This window comes from Coenobita brevimanus, chromosome 33 (genome assembly GCF_032717465.1).
Source record: "Coenobita brevimanus isolate Jiangsu-jjx chromosome 33, ASM3271746v2, whole genome shotgun sequence".
Classification (NCBI taxonomy): Eukaryota; Metazoa; Arthropoda; class Malacostraca; order Decapoda; family Coenobitidae; genus Coenobita; species Coenobita brevimanus.
In genome coordinates, this window is record NC_136986.1 from 36,709,083 (window position 1) to 36,717,874 (window position 8,792).

At 44.9% G+C, this 8,792-nt stretch overlaps 1 non-coding gene across 1 annotated transcript; it reads right to left on the minus strand.

Annotated features, from left to right (window-relative positions):
• Positions 1-7,105: 7,105 nt before the first annotated feature.
• Positions 7,106-7,178, minus strand: TRNAR-UCG (transfer RNA arginine (anticodon UCG)). Its single transcript has one exon. It is a non-coding gene; the product is annotated as a tRNA-Arg (tRNA).
• Positions 7,179-8,792: the final 1,614 nt, after the last annotated feature.

An 8,792-nucleotide genomic window follows, 5' to 3' on the forward strand; every position in this document is an offset into this window, starting at 1 on the left:
GGTTTCGTTAATGGTTCTGTTATGGTTGGGTTGGTTGAGACACTCCCAATGTCAGGTGTAACTTTCTTACTTGGAAATGATATTGGTGGAAGTCAAGTGTGTCCAGCTCCTCAGTTGTCTAGTGAGCCAGTGGCTGCGTCCCAGGATTGTGATGTCCCTGATGTGTTCCCTGCATGTGCTGTCACTAGGGCTAAGTCTAAAGTTACTGGTGATTTAGAGGATAATGATGATGATGATGTTATCCTAGCTGACACTTTTCTTGCTAATTTGGACCACTCACCAGATGAGGCAGTACCCCGTAGTGTTGATAATTTGTCTCAAGAGTTGGTTGAGTTGCAGGTTGCTGACCCTGAGTTGAAAGGTCTAGCTAACTCTGCTTAAAGTGAAGAAGAGGCAGCCGGTGCTTCTACTTCTTATTATGTAAAGTCAGGAGTACTTATGAGGAAGTGGAGACCCCCAACAGCATCAGCCGACTGTGAATGGGAGGTTGTACATCAAGTTGTCATCCCTCGTGTTTGTAGGCAGGATATCATTAGAGTGGCTCATGATTCCAGTTTGGCAGGACACCTTGGAGTGAGGAAGACTGTGGCACGCATTTTGAAACACTTCTACTGGCCAGGTATCTTCAGGGATGTTTCCTGGTATTGTAAGTCTTCACACCTGTCAAGTTGTGGGGAAGTGTAATCAGACCGAAAAGGTTGCACCTCTAGCTCCCATTCCTCCTTTTGAGGCGCCTTTCACCCGTGTGTTGGTGGATATTGTGGGCCCTCTTCCTAAGACTTCTTCAGGATTTTCTTATGTGTTGACCATGATTGATATGGCTACTCGTTATCCTGAAGCCATTCCACTTAGAAACATCTCAGCAAAGAACGTGGTTAAGGAAATGCTAGGGTTCTTCACAAAGTTTGGTCTGCCCAAGGAGGTACAGTCAGACCGGGGAAGTAATTTCATGTCGAATGTTTTCAAGCAGTCTCTGAAAGAGTTGGGCATCACCCAGATCACGTCTTCAGCTTACCATCCCCAGACCCAAGGAGCGTTGGAGAGATATCATCAAACACTCAAATCGATGCTCAAGAAATACTGTTTGGAACATCAGAAAGACTGGGATAAAGGTCTTCCATTCGTTGTGTTTCCTGCAAGAGAATCTCCAAATGAATCACTGGGCTTCTCACCTTTTGAACTACTGTTTGGCCATGAAGTAAGAGGACCCCTTAAGTTACTCAAGGAATGCTGGCTGTCGGAGGAAGATGACGTCAACCTGCTGGAGTATGTGATGAAGTTCAAAGAACGGCTGTCCACTGCTTTACAGCTGGCGAGAGAGAATTTAGGAGCTGCTCAGGAGAAGATGAAGACTTGGTATGATAAGAAGTCCAGGTTACGCCACTTTCAGCCAGGAGATCAGGTTTTGATTCTGCTACCAGTTCATGGGCAACCTCTTCAAGCCAAGTTTAGTGGCCCTTATTTCGTGGAGAAGAAACTCAGTGATGTCAACTATGTCATCGCCACACCAGATCGTAGAAAGAGCAAGCAACAATGTCACATCAACATGCTAAAGTTATATCACAGGCGGGACGAAAATAATCCAGTCTGCACTGTAGCTGTTCCACCCGAGTCTGCAAGTGAAGCTCTCCCATGCAGTATGAGCCTGAGTGATAGTTTGGGGAAGAATCCTGATATCATGAATGATCTCCAGACTAAGCTTTCTCATCTACCTCCCAAGGAAAGGCAGGAGTTTTCGGCATTACTGCAGGAGTACCCGCAAGTGTTCCGTGCCACTCCAGGAAGAACCACTGTGTTGATGCATGATGTTGATGTTGGAGACGCAAAGCCAATTAAATTGCCTCCTTACCGTGTGAACCCAGTGAAAGTTCCTCTCATCCAGAAGGAGCTTGGCTACCTGTTGGACCACAAGATGATTGAGCCCTGTCAGAACGAGTGGAGTTCTCCTGTCACTCTAGTCCCTAAGCCAGGTGGGTCACAGCGGCTTTGCATTGACTACAGACGTGTTAATCAGATAACCAAAACAGACACTTACCCTCTCCCTCGTGTGGAAGATTGCATAGACAAGATCGGAAAGGCTAGGTACATAAGTAAGTTTGATTTGTTAAAGGGGTACTGGCAAGTACCTATGACTGAACGTGCTAGGGAGATCTCATGTTTTGTAACATTAGGAAAGGCTTTTGCATGTTCTGTAATGCCATATACAGATTGTTTTAGAGTGATAAGAAATTTCCTTTGTAAATTTCTTTTTTCTTTGTGGGGAGGTGTTACATAGCCTATGATTTCATCATCCTTTGTGTAATTTTAACGCACAGTATGCCGCATGTTTGATCACGAGCGTGTTCTGCCTCAGTCCCCCCCTTCTACCGTTATAGTAGAGTAAGTCGTTCTCTCTGTTATCCAGAGCGGGATTTTCAGCTTTTTGTCCCCATGGCTTCATTTGCGCGTCCTTCTTACAAGTTGTATCAGGCTCTGCCGGCCCCTATATAATGAGCTCAGTCTCTGCATCGTGGCCACTTAGATCTACTCCTCATTTCGTTCACATCTCTGTCCTCCCCTGTACAGTTATTATTCTTGTGAGTGTTCAGGAAGTCTCCAACCATCTAGCAGCTGTGTGTAATTTGAGTATAACTGTTGTTGCATTTTTTCTTGTACTGTGTAGCATAAGGTTGATTCTTAGGCCTAGTGAGGTCTTTGTGATTGATGTGGGGTTTTATATCAGTCATTTTAAATAATATTTTGTATCTGTAATTATTTATCTTGCATTAACTGAGCATTACTTTGTGTATTTTTATTTTATCAGGGCTGACTTAGATAAATTTACTCTTGCTAATTTCGTGTTAATAGAGGCTATTGCAATTAACCATATATTTAACCTGTTTTTTGCCATTACATTATCCTCATGAGTCCTGAATGTTTTGTTGTTAGTTTGAGCATTAAACTTTAACTTGTAATTTTACCTAACTCTTGTTTTGAACCTGGAACTTTACGGGACAGTAGTGATTTTTAGTATTCTCACTTAAAGTGTACATTATCTTTCTCTGTTCCGTAACAATGTCCATATATATCTATATATCTCTATCTCTATCTGTCTATCTATCTATCTACACACACACACACACACACACACACACATTTTATATATATATATATATATATATATATATATATATATATATATATATATATACCGGTGTATATTACACTTTGTCTTCTAAATATTTTGTAACATTTGTGTTGTGTATTTGAACTAATATTCCACAGTTATGGCCAAGGGGAGAGCAAATAGACCAGAGGTAATCGCAGACGGTGGTAGAATAACTGAACTGTTGGAGAGTGGTATGCCAGTCCACAATATTGCTGCAGTCTGCAGATTCTCGAAGAAAACAGTCCAGAGGTGGATAAGGAGGTGGCAGGAGGAGGGTTCAGTGATGACAAAACCCATGAGCGGCCGACCACAGGTAACGACTCAGGAGGAAGATAACCGTTTATTGGCCGCTATAGAAGAGACGCCCAAGAAGACAGTCGTTCAAGTTACTCGAGACCTCAACCACCCCTGTCATCCAGAGACTTGTAGACGACGACTTCACAAGAGCAGCATACATTGCTATGTCCCGGCTCAAAAGCAGAAATTAGCACGATCTCACAGAGAAGCACACCTGGGATTTGATTTGGAATATCTTCCCGTTGACGTCAGGTTTTGGAAGAATGTAATTTTTACAGATGAAAAGTCATTCTTATCAGTGTCAGAAGGAGCACGATATTGTTTGCGACAGATCAGTACACGGTATATGGAAAAGAACATTGCAGAGAAAGCCACTAGTGGCCGTATTAGTGTATGTGGGGTTGGATGTGTCCTTACGGTCCCGGGGAGCTTGTGGTATTGGAAGGGAGATTTACTAGTGTGAATTACATACAAGTGTTGAAAGATGTGCTAATACCCTCAGTTAGAGCCATGGCAATCCCCCACCCAAAACCAATTATACTGGTACACGATAACAGTTCCGTGCATGCAAGCAATGTGGTAAAGGCATGGTCTAAGCAACATCTTCTAATACAGCCCCTAAGGTGGCCAGCAAAATCATGCGACCTTAATCCCATACAAAGCTTATGGGCAATTATGTGTCGCAAGTGGGATATTGGTGAGCAACCCACTTGGCAAGCTTTGGAAAGACATGCTCAGGAGATTTGGGAACGTATTAGATGTCGTCCTAGTGTTTGCTCGAATCTTTTCCAATCAATGCCAAACAGATTAGATGAGGTCGTTTCTGCACACTGTGGCTGGAAGCATAGTTTATGTTGGATAGGCTATTATGGAAACAACTTTTTGTAACTCGCCACAGTGTAATACATGTTTTATCCTACTAATGCTTTTTCTTTGATACTGCTGGGGGTCATGGCATTTTGTTATGTGTTGGTACCCTCAACCTACTGTATATGAAGTAATATTCAGATGTATAAATGTTTACCTTCTAAGCATTCATATTTATCACATGGTAATTTCTTCATTTCCTGACTGTAATATATTACAGACCTGCTTCAGCTATAAAATACCATTTATTTCTAATGCTGACTGGAGACACTGCATTCACTGAGAGAGCGCATAGCAAATGAATTATATTCCATTATTATTAATTTTTTGAGAAATGTAAGTTTCATCTTAAATATAATATAACCGTAAAGTGGAATAAACTACAAGATTACAAATTGTTTACTTATTCATTTTTTACTGAAATTACTGGGGGAAGAATAGTAAACATATATGTCAGTGCGTGAATACTGAATATAATGAAAAACGCTGCTTTACTTATCATATGATTACATGACAAACACATTATGGACCATAATGTCAAAATTTGACATAGGTTTTGTCTCTGCACTACTTGGGAAACAACATAATTGTGGGTGGTTAGTTGCCACTAGCAGTGCATGGGGAATATTTTCAAATATCTGAATACTTGGCATTAATTCCTATTAATCAGCAGTGCACTGAGAGCTTGATTATGACTACATTTTTGTGCCACGGTAATCATATAAATTGAAACGATATTATAATCAACAGCCATGGCTCCCTTGCTTCGTGACATTTCCTGATAATTGTGGTACTTACACCTTACTTCACCATGCTTCATCACATTACGTCACAGCTGTGGTCTATACCCGAGTTTAGACTGCCTACCATCACCAACCTGCATTGTTTCTGGTTAACAGGTGGTTTGACACTTTACTGTAAAAGTTTCAGATGTCGCCACAAAATAAAGTTCTGCTACATCGTCTCATATTACAGACAAGTGAACCGACAAGGCAATGTTTTCTTTGTTTTGTTATTATGTCGTAATGTTTTGTCGACTGTGTGCTATACAGCTGCCCAAGGAAATGGACTCAGTTGGTAGGAACCAAGGCAGTATTATGGTGGACGGGGAGTGTGCTGGGAGGGCAGGAGGAACCTCCCTGTTGCAGCTCAACTCGATTTTTTACAAGCTGCATGTCTGTTTTAGCATGTAGTAATATATCATAATTTTCATTATCCCTTTCCATCTCCATTGCTTGTATAGAAAAAAGCCAAGAACAGGAAACGCTACAAAATAACATGACTGCAGCATACAACTCGCCCACTACCGCACCACCCCCTCCATCCTCAATACCCCCAACCCCCACTAACACTGTTCCCAGATACGCGTAAGTCTCCCTGCAGCTTCGACAAACCTGGTCGCACATTTACGGGGTTCGAAAAAAGGGCAGGACTTTTGTGGGTGAGTGTACCTATTATAGGCCCTCTCCTTGTTGTGGACAGCTATAGAACAAGCGTGATTAAACCAAGGCTTTCTTGCATTAGTCAGAGGATATGAGAAGGGACTGTATGCTTCCATGCCCGAGAGAATAACCTCCGTAATGCACCAGGCACACTGAGATGGCTCCCGGCCACAGAAACAATAGTCACTCCAAGGAAAATCAAAGAAGTACTGCCTGAGGGCCTCCCAATCAGCAGCTCCAAAGTGCCACAATCGACGTTTCTTTGGAGGGTCCACAGGCCGTACTGGAGCGATAGGACAGGTTAAGGTAATAAGGTTGTGATTGGAGGAGCCCAATGGAGAGGAAAGATGAACAGTGGCAAAAGGATTAGTTGTAAGGAAGAGGTCAAGTATGTTGGAACTCTCTCCAAGGTGGTCAGGGATACGGGTAGGGTGCTGTACAAGCTGCTCTAGGTCATTCAGGATAGAAAAGATGTAGGCTTGTTCACCAGGTGGATCAGTGAAAGGAGAGGAGAGCCAAAGGTGATGGTAAACATTGAAATCTCCTGGAATGGAGATTTCAGAGAAAGGAGAAATGGATAGAATGTGTTCCATCAAAGAAGTAATATAGTCGAAGAATTTTTCATAGTCAGTAGAATTGGGAGATAAGTAAACAATGCAGATATATTTAGTCAGAGAATGACAGGAAAGCAAAAGCCAGAGTGTAGAGAATTCAGAAGAATCAAGTTCAAGAACACGAGAGCAATGTAAGTTGTTGCGTACATGTACACAACAGTCACCTTTGGCTTTGAAATGAGTTTCTCGTAGGAGGTTACAGAAAAGAGTTTTCTATCAGTTGCCTCAGACGGCTGAGTCTTAGTTAAAAAGAGAAGGTGAGGTTTAGAGGAGGAGAGGTGGTGCTCAACAGAGAGCAAGTTAGAGGAAAGACCGTTAATGTTGCAGAAATGAAGATGAAATGAGTCAGACAGTGGTTCCACGCCGCTCGCTGAGTCGTCACCGGGAGAGAGGAGGATGGTGGAGGCATTTATGGTCTCCCCCCTTTGGGGACTCTGAGGCTAGGTAATTAGTCGCCATTTTTCTTTTCGAGTTTTGAAAAGGAAGTGTAGTGTGTACTGTGCATGTAGATTGGAGTTGACAGTTAGAGAGCCTTGTACTGGAGAGCATGCTGGCCTACTCTCTATGTTACTGAAACACTGAAAATGTTCAGCAAAGGGGGATGGTCAGGAACTAGTCGCGAGGACTGATGAAACGGAACCTCAAGCCGTCCCTGTCATCAGCTTTTCATCCACCTTGGGAGTACTGCCCTGCTCGACTGGTGCTACAGTCTACTCCTATCAAAAGTATTCCCTCATCGACCGTGACAGGACTCGAACCTGCAATCTTCGGATCCGAAGTCCGACGCCTTATCCATTAGGCCACACGGTCCTGATGCACAAAGTATCAGTTAAATGTCATTTATTCTCTTAGTGATGTGCTTCCTCAGTTTACAGCATATCATGGTGTGAATCATGGTGTGTGTGGTAGTAGTGGCAGGGGTGTGTGGTGGTGGTAGTGGTGTGTGGTGGTGGTAGTGGTGTGTGGTGGTGGTAGTGGTGTGTGGTGTTGGCAGTGCTGTGTAGTGATTGTAATGGTATGTAGTGGTGGCAGTGGTGTGGTGTGATGGTAGCAGTAATGTGTGATGATGGCAGTGGTGTGTGGTGGTGGTAGTGGAATGTGGTGGTTTCAGTGGTGCGTGGTGGTGGCAGTGGTTTGTGTTGGTGGCAGCGGTGTGTGGTGGTGGCAGTGATGTGTGATGGTAGCACTGGTGTGTGGTTGTGGCACTGGTGTGTAGTGGTGGCAGTGGCATGTGTTGGTGGCAGTGGTGTGTGTTGGTGGCAGTGGTTTGTGGTGGTTTCAGTGGTTTGTGGTGGTTTCAGTGGTGTGTGTTGGTGGCAGTGGTGTGTGGTGGTGGCAGTGGTTTGTGGTGGTTTCAGTGGTTTGTGGTGGTGGCAGTGGTTTGTGGTGGTTTCAGTGGTTTGTGGTGGTGGCAGTGGTGTGTGTTGGTGGCAGTGGTTTGTGGTGGTTTCAGTGGTGTGTGTTGGTGGCAGTGGTTTGTGGTGGTGGCAGTGGTTTGTGTTGGTGGCAGTGGTTTGTGGTGGTGGCAGTGATGTGTGTTGGTGGCAGTGGTTTGTGTTGGTGGCAGTGGTGTGTGGTGGTGGCAGTGGTGTGTGGTGGTGGCAGTGGTGTGTTGGTAGCAGTAGTGTGTAGTGGTGGCAGTGGTGTGTGGTGGTGGCAGTGGTGTGTGATGGTGGCAGTGGTGTGTGGTGGTAGCAGTGGTATGTGGTGGTAGCAGTGGTGTGTGTTGATGGCAGTGGTGTGTGGTGGTGGCAGTGATTTGTGGTGGTGGCAGTGGTGTGTGTTGGTGGCAGTGGTTTGTGGTGGTGGCAGTGGTTTGTGGTGGTGGCAGTGGTTTGTGTTGGTGGAAGTGGTTTGTGGTGGTGGCAGTGGTGTGTGGTGGCAGTAGTTTGTGTTGGTGGCAGTGGTTTGTGGTGGTGGCAGTGGTTTGTGTTGGTGGAAGTGGTTTCTGGTGGTGGCAGTGGTGTGTGGTGGCAGTAGTTTGTGTTGGTGGGAGTGGTGTGTGTTGGTGGCAGTAGTTTGTGTTGGTGGCAGTGGTTTGTGTTGGTGGCAGTGGTTTGTGGTGGTGGCAGTGGTGTGTGGTGGTGGCAGTGGTTTGTGGTGGTGGCAGTGGTGTGTGATGGTGGCAGTGGTGTGTGGTGGTGGCAATAGTTTGTGTTGGTGGCAGTGGTGTGTGATGGTAGCATTGGTGTATGGTTGTGGCAGTGGTATGTAGTGGTGGCAGTGGTATGTTGTGGTGGCAGTGGCATGTGTTGGTGGCAGTGGTGCGCGGAGGTGCCAGTTGTATGTGGCTGTGGCAGTGGTTTATGGTGGTGGCAGTGGTTTGTGGTGGTGGCAGTGATGTGGTGGTGGCAGTGGTGTGGTGGTGCCTGTACTGGCAGTGGCAGTGGTGTGGTGGTGGCACTGGTGTGGCTGTTGTTGTTG